The 19,654-nt window shown below is 49.0% G+C and overlaps 1 long non-coding RNA gene across 1 annotated transcript in view; it reads right to left on the reverse strand.

Moving 5' to 3' along the window:
- Positions 1–967: 967 nt before the first annotated feature.
- Positions 968–19,654, reverse strand: part of LOC108176361 (uncharacterized) — a 97,780-nt gene continuing 79,093 nt past the window's right edge. The window contains exons 5-6 of the long non-coding RNA XR_011386927.1: positions 16,090–16,282; positions 968–1,197 (exon numbers count right to left, since the gene is read on the reverse strand). This is a non-coding gene — a long non-coding RNA (uncharacterized lncRNA). The remainder of the gene's footprint in view (positions 1,198–16,089; positions 16,283–19,654) is intronic.

The raw sequence follows: 19,654 nt of genomic DNA on the forward strand, positions 1-19,654 counted from the left end.
TTCCTTGGGGCCTATGCTCTGAACATCGGTACCTTCATTGGTAAAATGGGGATTCTCTCAGGCCTAGGTCTTTTTTTTTTTTTTTTTTTTTTTTGACAGGCAGAGTGGACAGTGAGAGACAGAGAGAAAGGTCTTCCTTTTGCGGTTGGTTCACCCTCCAATGGCCGCCACGGCTGGCGTGCTGCGGCCGGCGCACCGCGCTGATCCGATGGCAGGAGCCAGGTGCTTCTCCTGGTCTCCCATGGGGTGCAGGGCCCAAGCACCTGGGCCATCCTCCACTGCCTTCCCTGGCCACAGCAGAGAGCTGGCCTGGAAGAGGGGCAACCGGGACAGAATCTGGCGCCCCGACCGGGACTAGAACCCGGTGTGCCGCAAGGTGGAGGATTAGCCTATTGAGCCAAGGCGCCGGCCAGGCCTAGGTCTTACTTCTGGCAAAGAGCAGGCAAGTGGTGACCAGCTGGGGGCATGCAGGTGAAGTGCCATACCAAATGTCAACGTGTGAGCCCTAAGGTCATTCTTTACTGTAGGATGATGGGTTTTGCTTAATGGGCAAAGCTTACAACTTCCTTGGATTTAATCCAGGAAGGAGACTCTACCAGCCTACCTCAAAACACAAATGCTGTCTCACAAGAGTTCCATGTGGGCCCTTCCCTGGCCCGAGGAACACTTTTGCCCTTCCCTGCTGTCCTCTGTGCGGACCAGACATTCACCTTCATGTCCTCTGTCAGACAGGGTGAGTGGCAGCAGATAGGAGCCATTTGGTGTATTTTAAGCAGCAGGGTCCTTACACAGGTGCTAATGAAGCCATGAGAAGGGCTGAGGAGGCATCTCTGGGAGCAGGGGACCAGAGGCCAGTGCCAGAAGCACTACAAGAACACAGCCCAGGTGAGGCCTGGGAAGCAGGAAGCCCCCCCTCCCCCTCCCCCTCCCCACGCCTCCCACATCCCACGGACCCTCCCTGGGGATCTGTTGCTGGAAAGCCTAGGGGCCTCTGTGACCGTGCTTGCCCCAAGCAAGCATCTCACGGGAGTGCGTGTGATTGACAGAGTACCACTGACACCCAGAACCCCACCTGCAAAGGAATCCAAATGGCAAAAGAAGAAAGAAGAGTGGGTGCTGAGAGCCACTGGCCACATCTCTTCCTGTTCTGCCGGTGAGCAAGGCTGCGACAGGAGCCTTCCAGAGACTTCACTCCATCTGAAAAGAGGACAAAGGGCAAATAAACACGGGCAGTGCAAGGAATTAAAACACACAGTAGCGTTCTCATTCTCATTCCTCCTAGTGTCTCAGGCTTCCCTGTAGCCCCAAACATCAGCATCCCTATGCAGACAACCAGCCTGGGCTCCCTGCACCTGGCCTCATGGACTGTCCAGGTGACAGGATCACCCACACTGCATTCTGTTCAGTTCACAGTGACAGAAAGAGGGAGTTCCCTCCTGTCCAGTAAGGGCCCATCTCCCTGTCCCCTGTTTTTTTCTCATGAATAATCATACTTCTTCCTCAGGTATTAGAAACCAGTACTGATACCTTCTTCAGGTGGAACCCAGAGGTAAGCGCATAAGCCAAAAATATCACCTTGGATGCTTTTGCTTGCTGGTGGGAAAAATATGCCAGTCCAATCATTGTCTTATTTAAAGCCCGGAGGGGGCAGGCTTTTGAGGCTGTTTGAGTGGGGCCGTGACCCTGCGATTCTGCATTTCTCTGGGCTTGACACTTCTCTGCACGTTGGCGTGGTTCACAGGTTGGCTTCCTGGATGGCCACAAGATGGCTGCAGAAGCAACAAAGGCAATGTCCTCTCTCTTCACTCCAGGGAAAAAGAGGGGTGGTGCTTAGATTTGAATGTATTCCCCAAAGTGTTCATGTGCGGGAGACTCAATTCCCCAAGTTCACATGTTACTGGTATTAGGAGGCAGAGCCTTTGGGTAGTGGTTAGGGTTAGATGAGGTCAACAGGTGGGGCCCCCATGATGGTGTTAGTAGTTTTGTAAGAGAGGAAGAGAGGCCCGGGATGGCACACTTGCTCTGTGTCGCCACGGATGCCCTGTGCCTTCTTAGGAAGCAGCAGGAAGGTCCTCACCCAAATGCTGAGCAGCTGCCGGTGCCAGTCTCTCCGACTTCTCGGCCTCCAGAGCCTTGAGCCACATGAATTGGCCTGTTTGTAAGCTATTGTGAAAAATATTTATTCACTTATTTGAAAAGCAGGGTCTCAGCACAGTTGGAGACCTTTGCTCTTGAGTTCTCATAATGACCGAGGACATAGGCTCTATGGTGATGAAGCAGAGAGCTTTCCTGGGTCACGAGTCGTAGGTGGAAGAACACGATCGTCTGTCCTCTCCTCGCCCATCCAGCCGGGAGACATGCGAAATCCACTGGGTTTCTGGGGGAAGTTTCCTCCCTGACCAGAAATAAAAAAGCATCGAAAGGAGAAAAGCCTTTCCTCTTTTTCTCCCTTCCTTTCATATTCCTTGTTGAGGAGCAGTGGCAGGCGTCTGATGGCAGTAAGTGTGAGGACGTTCAAGACCACGGAATAAAGAATCCTCCACCTAGCGGCGCCGGCACACCGGGTTCTAGTCCTGGTCGGGGTGCCGGATTCTGTCCCGGTTGTCCCTCTTCCAGGCCAGCTCTCTGCTGTGGCCAGGGAGTGCAGTGGAGGATGGCCCAAGTGCTTGGGCCCTGCACCCCATGGGAAACCAGGATAAGTACCTGGCTCCTGCCATCGGATCAGCGCGGTGCGCCGGCCGCAGCGTGCTGGCTGCGGCGGCCATTGGAGGGTGAACCAATGGCAAAGGAAGACCTTTCTCTCTGTCTCTCTCTCTCACTGTCCACTCTGCCTGTCAAAAAAAAAAAAAAAAAAAATTGCCCGGAACCTGGCCCTTGATGACAACACTGGGTTGCTAAACCAGTCCCTACTCCACCAACCTCTGGATTTACTTGAAATAAATAATAAGCACCCACATACTTATAAACTTCTGCTAGTTATTTATCCCTTTACTTGAAGCTCGAAGCTTCCTAATTGATGTAGAGGTCTTTCATGTTGCACCTTAAAATGCCTCTCCACGTGAACAGCACACACCTACGTCTTACCCACAAATCACCCGACTCTGTTTGGTCATTATATTACTAGTGCCAGCTCAAGCCCATTACTTAGCAAGTCTGACAACAAAAACATTACCTTCAAGAGTATGAACTGGAAGAATCTTTTGTAGTAATGACCAATAATTTAGCTGCAACATTTCATTTTTTAAAAATTTTATTCACTTGAGAGAGTGTGCACACAAGGGAGACAGAAACACAGACAGACTTAGAGACAGAGAGAGAGAGAGAGAAATCTCCCATCTTTGGTTCACTCCCCCAATGCCTACAACAGCAGGGGATCATCCAGGCCAAAGCCAGGGGCCAAGAGCTCAGTCTGGGTTTCCCACATGGGCAGTAAGGACCCAAGGACCTGATCCATCACCTGCTGCCTCCCATACTGTACATTAGCAGGAACTGGAAATGGAGCCAGGACTTGAACTCAGGCATGCCAACATGGGATTGGGTGTCCCAAGTGGTGCATTAAGAACACGCTAATGGAATTGAATCCACATCCCACAGTGGATAAACAGAGGCTCACCACGGAGGTGGTGGTGATGGGACTAGGAACTACAATCAGCATTCTCATTATCCATGAGAGCAAGGTCAGAGAAAGTTCTGAAGAACCTTTGCAAGCTGGTACTTCTTCAAATTTCAATATTTTTTAAAAAAGGTTTATTTGAAAGGTAGAGTTACAGAGAGAAAAGGAGAGACAGAGAAAGAGATTTTCCATCCACTGGTTCACTCCCCAAATGGCCACAGCAGCTAGGGTTGGGCCAGACTGAAGCCAGTGAGCTTCCTCCGTGGGTACAGGGACCCAAATACTTAGGCCATTTTCTTCTGCTTTCCCAGGCTCATTAGCAGGGAGCTGGATTGGAAATGGAACAGCCAGGTCTCAAACTGGTGCCTATATCCGATGCTGGCATTGCAAGTGTGGCTTAACCCACTATGCCACAACACTGGCCTGGAATTTCAAGATTCTTATCTATAGACTCACTCCTCCCCTTTGGTTGAAATTAGGACTATCCACCTGCTTTACCCACAAAGTACAATCATGAATTCAGCATAGTTTAATCAGCTCTAACCAAACCCCCAGGAATGAGTGCAACACAATGTAATACAACACAATGAATTCAATCACCAAACCTAGAGCGAGTGTGTATACAAATGAACCTAAGTCTGCATGCTCCTTGTTTGCTGGGTGGCTGTTATTATCAGAAGATTGCCACCTTTCCCAGTTATGTTTCTTTCCCTCTAGGTACTGGGGAGGAGTTGCAGCTAATGGAGAAAGGTGAGTACTCTGACAGTGGACCCTGCCCAGGCTGGAGTCCAAGGACCTTGCAGCCGGGTTGTCACCCTAGGATAAGCTGATTGCTTGTTTTCTATATAGACACTCTTTAAATGCTTGACTTTTTACAATGCAACACATCATTCAACCCCCTTTTACCCATGAAGACATAATTCAGGGAATGACTCTTTGTTATTTATAGGACCATTGCTTTCTTTTTAAATCATTTTGCCTGCTTTATTTGCGATGTCCTCAGACAATACTTTTGGTCTGATTCTTCCTTGGACACCTAGCAGAGGCATCCTGCCGATCAGTTACAGACACGGCAGGAGGGATGGGGCTGAGGAAGGAACCTCTGCTCCCCAGCCCCTCCTCTTCTTTCCCTGCAGACCTAACCATGATAACAATAATGACGTCATCGCCCTGCATTTACATGGAATTTTGCACTTTTCAAAGAGTCTGCACCTTGCAATGAATAACACATGTTATCTTTCCAAGCATGAGAACAGAACTCTATGTCAGAGGAACAATTTCTGGTTGGGGAAGGGAGGCTGGGTAGTAGTACACGTACCCTGGGATTTTTTTTCCTTATCACTTTTGTATCTCTCTTGAGGAAGGGAAATCTATTTTTGTTATTCACCTCACTTATTTTGAGTCCAGATACTTTTGATTAGGCCACTACCCTGTTTTCCTACGCCCAAGCAGGGACAACTGTCCACCAACCGTCAACATAGTTGAGAGCCTAGAATTTTCTTAAGGTATCACACTCTCAAATAAGCAATTTATTTGTATTCTATTTAAAACATATATATTTATTTACTTATTTATTTGAAATGTAGAGTGACACAGAGAGATCTTCCATCCACTGATTCACTCTCCAAATGGCCATAACAGCCAGGGCTAGGCCAGGTCGAAGCCAGGAGCCAGGAAATTCATCCTGGTCTCCCACATGGGTAGCAGAGGCTCAAGTAGTTGGGCCATCTTCCACTGCCTTCCCCGGCACATTAACAGGGAGCTGGATTGGAAGCAGAGCAACTGGAACTCAAATCAGCATTCTGATATGATATGCTGGCATCACAAGTGGTGCCTTAACATGCTATGCCAAATGACAGTCCCCAAACAAGCAATTTCTGTGCTCACTTTCTAGTAACTTGGATTACAATCAGACAGCATCTTGAAAAAAAGACTTATCCTAGGAACTTTGGGAGAAGGTTTCCATCAGAAGGTGGCTATGATAGAATGGAAAGAACACTGGCTTTGGTGTCAAAGAACTTGGGTTCCAAGCTTGCAGCTTGGGTTCTGTAGCCAGGCACTCCTGGTTCTGATCCCAGGCATTGCAGATGACTATGGATGATTCTGTCCAAGCTCCTTAGCCCTGCAGAGTCTTGGAGCTAAGAAACTGGAGATCACCAATGTGAGATGTTTGGCTCAATGGCCCAGGTACAGTAAGCGAGAGCTGCCTCCACTTCTGCTCTTGCTGGTCCCTTAAACCATGGTCTCCAGTCCCCTTCTCACTAGTAGAGGAGAACACAGTTACGTATCTGCCATTAACAGAGATTAACTGATTTTCTGTATCAGGTCTGTATTCTAGACCAGAGCAGGTGTGTTGAGCTGTCTGTGAGGCCTCTGTCCTTGGGAAAGTGTCCAGGACAGTGACCACAATGAATTCAATAATAATGGTAGAATATACAAGGACAGAATTTCAAGTGGGTGAGAGCCTTGCTTCAAGAGGATAGAGGAAAGGTAGGCATTCCATGTAGCAGTTAAGACCCCAGTTAAGACACCCAAGTCCCTACCAGAGAGCCTGGGTTTGACAACCAGCTCTGCTTCAGATTCCAGCTTCCTGCTGATACAGGCTCTGATAGGCAGCAGTGATGGCTCAAGTAATTGGGCCACCCACCCACACAGGATGGGAACGAATTCTGCCTGTCTCTGTCTTTGGAAAATAAATTAAAATGAAAATAAAATACACTTATTCCATTTCCAAAACACTTTTCAGAAGGCAATATATTTATGATTTATCATCAGAAAATTCCTTCCCAGTTTATCAATACTGGCCCCACTAACCAGAAGGTAATTTCTATTACCACAGATTCATTTTGCCTATTATGCACCTACTTATAAATGAGTCAGACAGAATGTACTCCTCAGTGTCTGACTTCTTCCACTCAACACTATGTTGTCGGGTGTATCAGCAGTTTGCTTCTTTTGCTATGTAATATTCCATCCGGTGAATAGGTTACATTTTATTTATCCATTCCACTATTAATAGACAGTGGAGTTGTTTTCAATGTGAGACTATTTTGAATAGACCTGCTATGAGTATTCCTATATGCATCTTCTTGTTAACATACTCATTTATGTAAGGTACACACTCACTGAATTTTACCAAGTTAAAATGGGTTTTGTGGCCACTTGATTCAAGCAAGGCCTGTATTCCTAACTGAAGGCAGGTACCTTTGGATTCCACTAATTTTACAATCAAGCATCAACACAGCCATTCTACTCAAAGACTTCCCATGATGGCTTTTATTCTATTTTACATATCTGAAATCCATTTTTCTCAGAGATAAGTGTTTCCAGCACATACTCAGGAAAAATGTATACTGTGTTGCACAAATATTCAGACCACATGACTGAATTAACACATGTTCACATATTCAAGGCAACTTTAAAATAAGGGTAGAAAAGTCATCTTTTACTTTTCGAGGCTGGTGCCATGGCTCACTTGGCTAATCCTCCCCCTGTAGCGTCGGCACCCCGGGTTCTAGTCCCGGTTGGGTACGGGCTTCTGTCCCGGTTTCCCCTCTTCTAGTCCAGCTCTCTGCTGTGGCCCGGGAGGACAGTGGAGGATGGCCCAAGTGCTTGGGTCCTGCACCTGCATGGAAGACCAGGAGGAAGCACCTGGCTCCTGGCTTCAGATTGGTGCAGCACCAGCGTGGCAGCCATTAGGGGAGTGAACCAACGGAAGGAAGACCTTTCTCTCTGTCTCTCTCTCACTGTCTATAACTCTTTCTCTCTCTCTCTCTCTCTCTCTCACTGTCTAACTTTGCCTGTCAAAAAAAAAGTCATCTTTTATTTTTAGATGCAACTGGTCTAGTAAAAGAAACTTTAGAATTTGAACCCCAAGGAAGTCAAAGCTGAACAAATTCTTACTAAGGAGAGACAGGTGGAGAATCAAGGGGCAAAGTTGAAAGCTGTGAGAGACCTTCTACCTCCTTTTTAAATTGTTTTTTAAAATACCTATTTTATTTTCATCTACTTGAAAGTCAGAATGGCAGAGAGAGGAGAGATAGAGAAAGAGTGATCTTCAATCTGCTGTTTCACTCCCCCAAAAGCCTGCAATAGCCAGGCCTGTGCCAGGTTGAAGCCAGGAGCCAGGAACTCCATCCAGGTCTTCCACATGGATGGCAGAGGTCCAAGCACTTGAGCCATCGCTTGTTGCCACCCAGGATGTATTAGGTTGGAAGCAGAGTAGTCAAGGCTCAAACTAGCACTCTGATTTGGGATGTAGGTGTCATGAGGTGTGGTATAAACTGCTGTACCCTAATGCCTGCCCCTACTCTCTTTTTTAAAATTTATTTTGTTTTCTTTACTTTTGAGAGGCACGCACACACACACACACACACACACACACCTTTCCCATTTGCTGGTTGACTCCCCAAATGCCCACAGAGCTGAGGTGGCCCAGGGAGCTGGGAACTCAGTCCAGGTGCCCCACATAGGTGGCCAGGATTCAACTCCCTTAGCCCTCACCACTGCTTCCCAGAGTGCACATCAGCAGGAAGTTGGAATTGGGAGAGGAGTTGGGATCCAAAAACTCAGGGACACCAATAGAGGGTACAGGCATCGCACGCAATGTCTTCACCACTAGACCCAGCACTAGCCCTTGGGAAAAAATCTCAAGTAGCCAAACAGTTCTAATTCTGTGATTTCACATCTCAAAAAAGATGGTCACATGAGCACTGACTCTAAGAGAAGCCCTGTCTTCTCATTAATATCCATTAAATCATCAGGCTCTAGCAATCCATACATAACATTCATTGGTAGACTGTTGTTCAAGGAACAAATGAATGAATGAGTTCTTTTCAACTCTTCAGATAACTATACTGAGGGGCTCGCTTTGTGGCACAGTGGTTAAGCCACTGCTTACAACTCTAGCATCTCATATCAAAGGGCCAGTTTGAGTCCTGGCCACTCAGCTTCTGATTCAGCTCCCAGGAAGGCAGCAAAGGATGGCCTAAGTGTTTGGGCCCCTGCCATCCATGTAGGAGACCAGGCTGGAGTTCCTAGCTCCTGGCCATGGCCTTGGCCCAGACCTGGCTTTTGTGGTCATTTGGGAGTGAACCAGTGGATGGAAACTCTCTCTCTCTTTCTCTCCCTCTCTGTAGCTCACTCTACCTTTCAAATAAAGAAATAATAATAATTAAAAAACAGAAAGAAAAAGCTTTATATTGAAACAAGTCAATGGCTGGCCAGCTCCTATTTCTGATTTGACTGACATCTGAACCAACCACAATATTAGCTAGCGATTCAGATTCAATAGGTCAGATCCAGAACATCAATGCCTTCTGAGAAGCAAAGGCATCTAGGAGGGCTCAGAGACCTGGGCCTAGACCATCTGCGCATGCATGGCCTTGGCTGTTGACTCCAGCTGAACTTACTCTGCTCTTTGGACTTGAAGCCTTTGAACTAACCCATGCCCTTGCACGGCTTCCCGGCTTCCTTGTTTGGACTGGAAAGGAATGAGAAACACCATTCTTACGGTATTTCAGGATCCTACCTTCCTGTCCAGTCCTTAAAGGAGGAAGTTCAGAGAGGGGCAAAGGTTCAACCCAGTCTCACCATTTACAGACCATCCGGCCACCCCCAGTGCCCTGAGCACGTCTCTCGTGACAGCTGATTCCACCACGGGCCTGAGCCTTCTTCTCATTGTTTTTCCAATACCAGGCAGGACTGGTTACAAGAACAACAACAACAACAAGCTGTCCAAAAGCATTTTCCATCCTGGTTTGAATTTTTTTCATCATTTTCAGAACAAATGATTATCATCATCATAATAAAAACCTTGGACATCTGGATGGACTCTGCTGTTTCCAAAACCTGTCTTGTGATCCTCTGAGATAGGTTACAGCAGGCATATTTTCCCTGTTTTAACAAAAAAGTGCAGGACAGGGTTTCGGAGAGGTCAAGGGCCCCTCTCAAGGTCTCCCTGCTCCTTTGGAGGTGCTGAAGCTGGAATGTGAACAACCTGATCGGGAGCACGTTCCCCTCTTCTCCTTGGCTCCCTCTGACTGGTGATCAGCTGCTAGCCCCAACTCTCCTCCCCCGACTTTGGAGATGCAGACTTGACAGGAGCAGGCAAGGCCCGCGTCACCAGGGAGGTCGCTGCTATAACTGGGCAGAGCACTCATCAGTGGCCCAGAGTGGCCTCTGATGCTGTCTCTGGACCCTCAGGGCCCAGCCCAGGATTTGAAAGAGAGGCAGCTGCACCCAAAGGGTGCTGGCCCGAGCTTCTGGCAAGGGGGAGCACCAGGGAGCAGCAAGGAGGGATGAGAGACCCTGGAGCTGCCCTGGCATTTTCCAATCATGGTACCTATGATTGCTTTATTCATGGAGAGCCTTCTTTGTGCCAACAACTTGGAAATTTTTGCATGGATTATCTCAATAATACAACGGTTTTGTGAAATAGGTACTTTTCCTTTTTTTTTTAGATTTATTTTATTTTATTTTATTTTTGACAGGCAGAGTGGACAGTGAGAGAGAGAGACAGAGAGAGAAAGGTCTTCCTTTGCTGTTGGTTCACCCTCCAATGGCCGCCGCTGCAGCCGGCACACCGCGCTGATCTGATGGCAGGATCCAGGTACTTATCCTGGTCTCCCATGGGGTGCAGGGCCCAAGTACTTGGGCCATCCTCCACTGCACTCCCTGGCCACAGCAGAGAGCTGGTCTGGAAGAGGGGCAACCGGGACAGAATCCGGCGCCCAGACCGGGACTAGGCCATCCTCCACTGCACTCCCTGGCCACAGCAGAGAGCTGGCCTGGAAGAGGGGCAACCGGGACAGAATCCGGCGCCCAGACCAGGACTAGAACCCGGTGTGCCGGCGCCGCAAGGTGGAGGATTAGCCTATTGAGCCACAGCGCCGGCCTAACTTTTTCCTTTTTTTTTTTTTTTTTAAAAAAAATCATTGTTTCACAGCGGAGGACAGCAAGGCTCAGAGAAGTCACTCGCCCAAGATTACCTGGGCGACGTCGGGGAGTCAGGATTCAGACTCAGGCAGTCTAAGTCCAGAGGCCACACCCAGCCACTAAGCAGGTCTCTCCACAGAGAACCTGTCCCAAGGCCGAGGGGATTCTCATCCGCTTGAGGCTTCTGGTTTGCCTACTCCCTGGGTTGATCACCTCCATCCACAGGCTCACCTGCCTTTAGCACTGGGTAGCGTTCCTTCTCTTCCTTTGCCCTTCCTCTTGTCACTTATTTATTTAATTTTCTTATCCTTTCTATTTCTATTTTAAAAGGCAGTCCCGGATGGCGCCGCAGCTCACTAGGCTAATCCTCCACCTGCGGCGCCAGCACCCCGGGTTCTAGTCCCGGTTGGGGCACCGGATTCGGTCCCGGTTGCCCCTCTTCCAGGCCAGCTCTCTGCTGTGGCCCGGGAGGGCAGTGGAGGATGGCCCAAGTGCTTGGGCCCTGCACCCGCATGGGAGACCAGGAGAAGCACCTGGCTCCAGGCTTCGGATCAGTTCAGTGCGCCGGCCACAGCAGCTATTGGGGAGTGAATCAATGGAAAAAGGAAGACCTTTCTCTCTGTCTCTCTCTCACTGTCCACTCTGCCTGTCAAAAAAAAAAAAAAAAAAAAAAAAAGGCAGTCTCTGCCTTTCCCCTTTTCCCCTTTTCTTTTCCTTATTTTTTCTCTCACTTCTCCAAATGTCTCCTCCCCCTGGACTCCCTTTTTTTTCCCCTATTCCTTTCCACCCACCATCTCTCCCTTCTCCTTGCAGTGACCCGGAGGAGGACAAAGGGAGTTTCCAGCCACCTTTGATTCTTACTCCTATGCATTCGAACCACCCAGTCCAGGTGGTTATCACTCATTCAATGCATGTTCCCCAGACTTTAGTAGTGCCAGATCCAGGCACATGCAGATGAGCAGAAGCAAGCATTAACCAAATACCCATACCACAGATGGAAAGCTGCAACTGGATTAGTGTAATTAAGGAGAAGGAGCTCTGTTGGGAGGAGAGTAGCAGTATTCAGCTGGCCTGGAAGTCATAACAAGTAGCTGAATCTCACAGAGGATCTACTTCTGGGTCTGACACTGCAGATGTTTGACATTGATGTCTCAATGTCTTTAAGGTTCACAGTAATCCTGGGCAGTGGGTATTGTGCTCTCAAACTCCATGCCTTGTTGCTGAGAAGTCAGCACTAGTTTGCCTGAGGAGGTGGCAACTGAGAAGAGAGCTAAGGATAAGAGCTGAATTCTCAAATGTGTAACACATGTTACTGCTCCCTCATGCCTATGTTCAGGGCAGACATCACTAATTGATTGCAGAACTCTTCTCAGATAGGGACTCAATTCAGATTCCTCAGGAAGAGCACCCCAAGAAGTCCCTACAGTTTGGTCAGGACTATTCCAAAAGTTAAAACCTATTTGTCACCCTGGGTTTTGCTAATCCTGCAGGAACAGGCAACCTAAAACTACTCTAATGTAGCTTGAAGGGCCTTCCCTATGACAGTGAGGCAGTAGCTGTTGTTTGGGCACTTACTGTATGGAGCAGTCTGCTCCTCCAACAAGATAGTTACTTGAGCTGTCTGAACCAGGTCTTCATTTTCTGGGAAGGAGTGACAGGGAAGGGCCAGGGAACTGGAAGATGCGTGAACTCTGAGGGGGGGTGTTTGGGGGATGAAGGCCAGCTGTGGACCACACATCACCCAGACAACTCAAGCCACTGACTCACGGCCAGAGAAATTATGCCAAGAATGGCAGTCACGGCTGGTCCTAAACAGCAGCTTCCAAGCAGGGAATTCAAAACAGCTGTTTAAGCGCTGACCTCTATACGGAGCCCCCTCATAGCCCCGCCCTGGCCAGCTGTTGGTGGGCAGGCAGAGCCCATTTCCTGTGAAAATCCAGAACAGAGGACAACGTGAGGCGGGGTGAGGGTTGGGGGGCAAGGGGCGTGCAGCAGCTGAGACTGGTTCCACAGGGTTCACACCGCAGCCCAGTTTCACCCTCGTGTGAAGGCCCGCCATTGTTTCAGGCTCGCTCACATCGCACGTTGTCTTGTTAAAAAATATACATCTAATATGGTTATACTTGTATGAATAGATCAGTATGATGTAAGTGAGATTTAGTAACCGATAATTACAACGTGTTAGCCATCTGCTAGTCCCGAGGGTTTCACCAAACCCTTTCATAAAAGCAAAATGATACTCCACAGCCAAATTATATAACATTAACAGAATATTTTATATGCGAAATGCTGTATTTCTTTACTTTTCATTCAACTGAAAATGTACACAGTCAGTAACAAGCCATTTCAGCTGCATATTTATCCAAAACATTTCAGAAGCAAAAAAAAAAGTCAAGTGAGAAAAATAACAGTTCAGCCACATGAGGGCTAGGAAAACACATTAGAAAAGGGATCCTCATTACAATAATAAACGAGGGTCCAATTAAGGCTGCCACATGCAGGGCGGGTCCATACTTGGCAGGGAAAGCTGGTGCGCAGGAGGTTTTGCCCTTGACTTCGAGAGCGGCCCCAGCACCCTCACCGGCATTCTCAGACTCGGGCAGCCGCACCTGCCACAGACGAAGCATCAACAACTCCAGCCATTTGCAACCTTGCGTTTTGCAAAGTGCTTCTTGGGTGGAAGCAGGCATGGCTTTCTGGGAGTGCCTGGGCTCCCACATCTTTGCCCTGTTACCCTAACTCCCCAGGAACTTGCAGCGAGCAGATGCACAAGAAGTGCTGAAACCCACACCCCTCAGCTCAGCTATGGCCACATGAGGACGTGTTTTGACACCACTGAATCTGGGTGCAGAGGCCCTTGGATGGGAGGACACAGTGTGGCTCCTGGTGAGTGGCACTTGCTAGTGAGCCCTGGATGGGGAGGCAAGGCAAAAAGGCTCAGACCTTGCTCCCACAGACTTGGCGGGACAAAAGTGTAGTGCAGTGCTCCATTGCTTACCTTCCCTAAACCTCAGTTTTCTCATCTATAAAATGGAAACCTCATATTTGCCCTCTGGGTTGTTTGAGTATTAAATGAGATTAAGTATGCCAAGTGCAATACATGGTGCCTGGCCCCAGAAGAGTCATCTAACAAATATTTTTTTATTATTATTAGGCATATGATCTAGTTGAGTAAATAAAATATAGTCATATGAAATAGGAGGGAATAACCTCCAGGTAGCAAGTGCAAAACACTTGAATAGGAACTGACCTTGAGGTGTTCCAAAGTTTGCAGAGGGAACAGGCCCGCAGATGGCAACTGTGGCTAAGCAGGGGAGGCTGCCTGGAAGAACTGGGTTTCATCAGACCCCAGAGAATGTGGGGTCATTCCCAAGCCCTGGCAATGGTTGGGAGGCCTCTTGGGCAGATTTCTTCCCCAGGTCCAAGTTTACTTGACACAGAGAGAGAGGCTCTGACTTTGCTGCAATAGAATGGCATTGAACCTCCTTATGGGTAAACTCCACCGAATATTAGCCCTATAATCTTGGGCAGTAGCTTCACCTGGAATCTGCCTTCTTATCTGCAAAATGGTTAATGGTACTTGCCTAACAAAGCTGTTGGCTGACTAGTAGGGAAGAGACAATGTCAAGGGCCTACTCTAGTGCCTGGTGTGTGGTGAACGCATGTTACACATCCAAGCTCAGCAGCTGCTGAGTGACTCACACTGGCTTACTTCCCTCTTAAATCATGTTGGTGTGAGGAGGGGGACTCTCAGGTGAGCAGCTAGAGAGGGACTCAGAATAGAATCAGCGATGGTATTTGATCCAGCAGTGAAGATGCTGTGTGGAAACCTGATCCCCTATCGGAAGTGTCTGGGTTTAACTCCTGGCTCTACTCTCAACTCCAGCTTCCTGCTAACATGCACCTTGGGAGGTAGCAGGCAATGGCTTGAGTAATTGGATCTGTGCCACCACATGGGAGACCTGGACTCAGTTATGGTCTCCTGGCTTTGGTCTGGTCTGGCCTGGTCCCAACTGTTCTGGGTATTTGGAGAGTGAACCAGCAGATGGAAGAATGAACTCCCTGGCTCGCTCGCTCTCTCTCTTTGCCTTTCTTTCATTAAAAAAATTTTTTTAAAGATTTTATTTATTTATTTGAGAGGTAGAGTTACAGATGGAGGGAAAGACAGAGAGAAAGGTCTTCTATCTGCTGGGTCACTCTCCAAATGGCTGCAATGGCTGGAGTGAGCAGATCCGAAGCCAGGATTCAGGAGCTTCCTCCAGGTCTCCCATGCGAGTGCAAAGGACTTGGGCCATCTTCTACCACTTTCCCAGGCCATAGTCGAGAGCTGGATAGGAAATAGAGCAGCTGGGACTTGAACTGGCACCCATATGGGACGCTGGCACTGCAGGTGGAAGCTTAGCCTACTATGCCACAGTGCCGGCCTCCTTTCACTGCTTTTCAAAGAAATAAAAATAAGTAAATCGTAAAAATTTTTCCCAACATTGAAAAACAAAAATGGAGCCCCTAGAGCAGCTAGACTGAAAGTTGAGCATCTCAAAATGATGGAGAAAGGGGCAGGCCTGGCTCTAAGACCTATCTCTATTTAGTTATTTTTGCATAAGATTGCTCAGAGGCCCATAGAATGGCAGCCCTGAGACCCTAGAAGTCTCTGTGGACAAGTTCAGGGTTACACCAGCCTCTTGGCATGAGTAGGAAGAGCTTCATTTTGAAAGGCAAAACTTTCACCTTTTTCTCTTTGTTATTATTAACCAGGGCACAAAGTTGTTTCCTGAGCCATCTGCACCCTTCATACTGCTCTCAAGAGGTCAACGGGTCCAGAAAACAGTCTGCAAGAGTCTCCAAACCAAAATGCCCCCGGGGCCCCTGGAGAGCTCTTGCCTGGGCTTCTGAGATCAGCTCTCCCAGCTGTGCTTTGGTAGATTCCCCGGTGAGGGCATTCACACTGAGAGTTCTCATCTGTGAGTTCCCATCAATATTATGATTCACTGTAACTGTCATTTGTGGAGCCTCTGCTATCATCCAGTATGCAGGTAGCTTATTACATCAACTCATCAAACACCTTGCATTGGTCCTAAGAGATAGGGGCCTTTGTGATGTGCAGTTGTCAGATAAGGAAATTGAGAGCCAGAGAGGTTAAGTAACTGGCCCAAAGCCACACACACAGCCATGGCCAGACAGCAGCAGAGCTGGAACGAAGGTACAGGCCTGCCTGATTGTGACTTTTGATAGCTCTGCTCTCATGCCTCCGAGATGATGAGGCGATTGGGTGTCAGGAGTTAAAAGGGCATGCAAGAAGGATGGATGAGAAACAAATGGAGGAGTTGTCAATGGCATCTTGGGAAAGGCAAGGGAAGCCAACTCAGCCGCCAAAGTGCACTCTCCTGGCTTGTGTGGAGAGGGCAGGAGGCCCAGGGGTCAGCCCTGGTGTGGTGGGCTTTGGCAAGGCCATCACCATGGACAGAGCCCCCATCTGCTCATCCTGTGTATTCAGGAGCCACGGGGGGGCCAAGAAATGCGTCAACACACGCTACCCTTACCTCAGTCTTGGCTGTCTCAAGCATCTGGATTCGTCGGGGTCTTGGGGGGCAGGGGAGAAGAACCCTATGCCAGGGGAGTTAAGCCCTGGAGACAGGAGGCAGGTGCCACTGACTGGAGAGTCAGAGAAGGGAAAGCACGAGACGTTTGGAAGGACAGATGCAGAGAATAAAACTTCTCCTGGGCAAGCGTTACCTGCAACAAAGCAAAGCAAATTTACACGCGTATTACAGAAACTGTGGGAGAGGGAAATCACAGAAAGTTTCTCGTGAACAAGGAAATTGGAATCTCCCAGTACAGTGCCGATTACTATTAATTTGAACTGCATAAAATGTTATTGATAGTGCCTTGCTACTATCTCCTTTCTGCTTTATCTGAGTGATTATACAAATATCAAAAAGGCTTCCAAGGGTTCATTCTCAGCCTCCTTGCCCCAATCCCATTTTTCCTATAACATCTTAAATTCCTTAAACTCCCACCCCCCTACCTGGGAGCCTACTGCATACGCCATGTGCTCCTGGCAGGCCACAACTATGCTTTCTTCCATCTCTGCAACCCCTACCAGGCTGAGCCTGGAATGGGCAAACAGTAAGTGCTCAATAAGTACCTGCTGTGTGATGAACACTTCTCAGCTGTCCCCCTCCCTGGTTGTGTGACAATTCTGTGACTCGTATTGAAAGGCAGCGGGAGAAGGCAGTGGGTCCAGGCTTCTGCCAGGATGGGGCTCTGAGTAAGCGCCTGCCCCAGCGTGGGGGCGCAAGCTGCAGGCTGGGGAAGAGCCTGCCAGAATTGCCTGAAATCTCTGGATTTTCCCTGGCTACCCCAGTGGGAGGTGGATGGGAGTGGGGGCGGGGGCAGCCCACCATGGCCAGGACAATGAAAATAAATAGCAAGTGTGTACGTCCCGGACCGAGCTGACCCCCTGAGAGATGCAAAGATGGCTCAGGGCCTGCCTGGGAGCCATCCCCTGGGTGCAGATCCCAAAGTTGGAGGGAAATTGAAGAGCACAACAATTTCCATTCATGAAGAAAATGAGGAGGCTGAGTATCTTTTCAGCGAGTCAGCTGTAGGCAGAGGGATTTATTTATAATATTATTATTTGGTAGAAAAGAACTTACTATGGCCAAATGTAAAAAAGTATTTTTTTTGATAAGTTAAAGAGATTAAGGAAAACCAGGCCGATTTTGACAGAGAATGGTGTGTAACCGAGAGGTGTTATCAGGGAGAATCTGGCACCCGCTCCATTTTGTGATGGTGAAAAATATCAGTATTATTTACTAAGAAGATTAGGGTTGAATTGGAAGAGAGGCTGGTTGTTGTGTGCAGATGGAGATAAGATAAGGATTTTACCTTCTCTGCAGAGCCAAATGCAGCGCACACAGGGCCCTTATCTCAGGGCAGGCAAGCAGGGGATATTAAGACGTACGTTGTAATTACCGGTGGCAGGAGCAAATTTCATAGCGACTATTTTAAACCCTAATAAAACACCGGCCTTTAATTATACAGCTTTGAAATATTTTTCTCAGTTAATTGCAACGGGGGAAAATAAAATCAACCTCATATTTGAAACTGATTCTCACAGGGAAAGCCCTCGGCCTGGCGCTCCGGCTGCCTCTGAGCACGGTGCTGCTGGATGTGGGGCGGCCTTGGTTCTGAGTTTGCATGGCCCCTTCAGGTGCCTTCCCTCACTGCCACTCCCAGCCTTGTGTGGGGGAGGAGGAAGAAGAAGGAAAGAGGCCCACCCCTTACCCGGGGGCCACATGTACATCCTGCTGGGACGGACCATGACTTCTAGATCTGGAGGCAGGTGGGACACAGGACGGGTGTGGGGGGCAAGGAGCACTCCAGGGAGGGGATGCTCCTCTTCTGAGGAGCCCCAAGGGCACCGACCTGTGGTCCCTGTGACCCCAGCACCCCCAAAGGCACATGAGGCTTTGATCCCTGTCCCTAGCCTGTGTCCTGTCCACAGCTCCTAGACTCAGTCTTGGGCCTTTAACCCTTCCATCTCCATACGTTAAGGGAAAGAGAAAATGACAATAGCATGTGGTACTGGCCGCCACAGCTCCTGCATGCCAGGCGCTGTCCTCAGCATCTTCGATGCTCTCTCCCACAGAAGTGGCCCTGCAGCTCTGAGAGACAGGTCCTGGCTCACACAGGTGAGGGAGCCTGCCCAGGACCACACCGGGGGTGCCGCTCAGTTGATCCGACTCTCCACCCTCTGCCTGCTCAGCTCCGGCGGTGACCACCACCATCCTTCCAAGCCCCTCTCCCGCTCCACTCTTCCTGGGGAGCCTCCAAGACCCCTTTCTGTTACCTCCCAGGAGGCTGACCTCTTTCTCCCCAGCTGATGAAAGGAAGCCCGTCTTCTCCAACCTGAACCCCTGGAGGCTTCTGTTCCCTTGCTGTGTGCTGAGCCCAGTTCAGATTGCACTGCCTCCTCCCAGCCCCCGAGCAAGCCCCGCGGAGCCGCTGTGCTGTCCACTCTCTGACCCTCTCTCAGCACCCGCCATGGACGGTTTAGAACACACGCAAGGCCACACTAGTGGCTCCATGCTGCAGCCCCAGTGCCACGCCGTTCATTCACCCGGAGACCTCAACGGATTGGCTGAGTAAGAACTGGAAGTAGGTTCTAGATCTCCTGGCAGATTCTGAAATCCATGCATAATTTTTCATAATACGCATTTTCATAGACTTTTTGAAGACTCCTTGTGTGCATGAATTTCAGAATTTTTTTTTGTACCAAAATACATTTGTCTTTTGGTCCCATTTACCATGAACTTTTGGAAATATCCTTGTATCTTATGGGGTATCCTACGTGGCAGAGAAACCTCTGGGCCGGAGGCTGAGAGACTGCAGAGCCCTAACTGGTTGTGTCAGCTCGCATCACACAACCCGAATGGTCTCTTCTTGTGTGAAGTGGGGCCACTGACACCCACCCTGCAGACTGAAGGGTGCAGGGCGTCAGTGATCCTACAAGGAATAACGGCTTCAGCAGCCCTGGAAAGTAACTGTCTTTTCCAGCACCTTCTGCACTCTGAGTTCAGTTTTGATGGCTGACACCAACAAGAAAACCTCTCACACTATGCCACTGGCCGCTGAGTCTGTTCACTCACTGAGCTGCAGGCAGGACAGAGGGAAAGGGCTCCAGGGAACCACAGGCGGGCTCTGGGAGGATTGGGAGAGTCCCTCTAGCATCTTTCTGGGGGCTGGCATCAGGCAGAGAGTGGAATGTTGAGGGCTTTCCCGGGGAATGAAAGAGCCCAGGCACTCCCTATTTGGATCTGTTTGTTTCCAATCAGGGCTTCACGACTTAATTCAATCATACAAGACCCTCTGGGGTGGGCACTATTATTTTCCCTATTTTGCTGATGGCAAACAGACCTGGGGCATTAAGTCACTGTCCTGTGAACACTAAAACCAGTCTCATTCTAAGCTGTGCCTCCCACTGCCATGTCTTCGAGCCTCCCAGGGGGCTAGCCTGCATGATTGAAGTGTGTGTCCACCAAGGGAATATCTGATTATGCATATTTAGTGCACATGAGTGTGTGTGGGGTGTGTGTGTGTGTG

The sequence above is a fragment of the Oryctolagus cuniculus genome, chromosome 2 (genome assembly GCF_964237555.1).
Source record: "Oryctolagus cuniculus chromosome 2, mOryCun1.1, whole genome shotgun sequence".
NCBI classification, from domain to species: Eukaryota; Metazoa; Chordata; class Mammalia; order Lagomorpha; family Leporidae; genus Oryctolagus; species Oryctolagus cuniculus.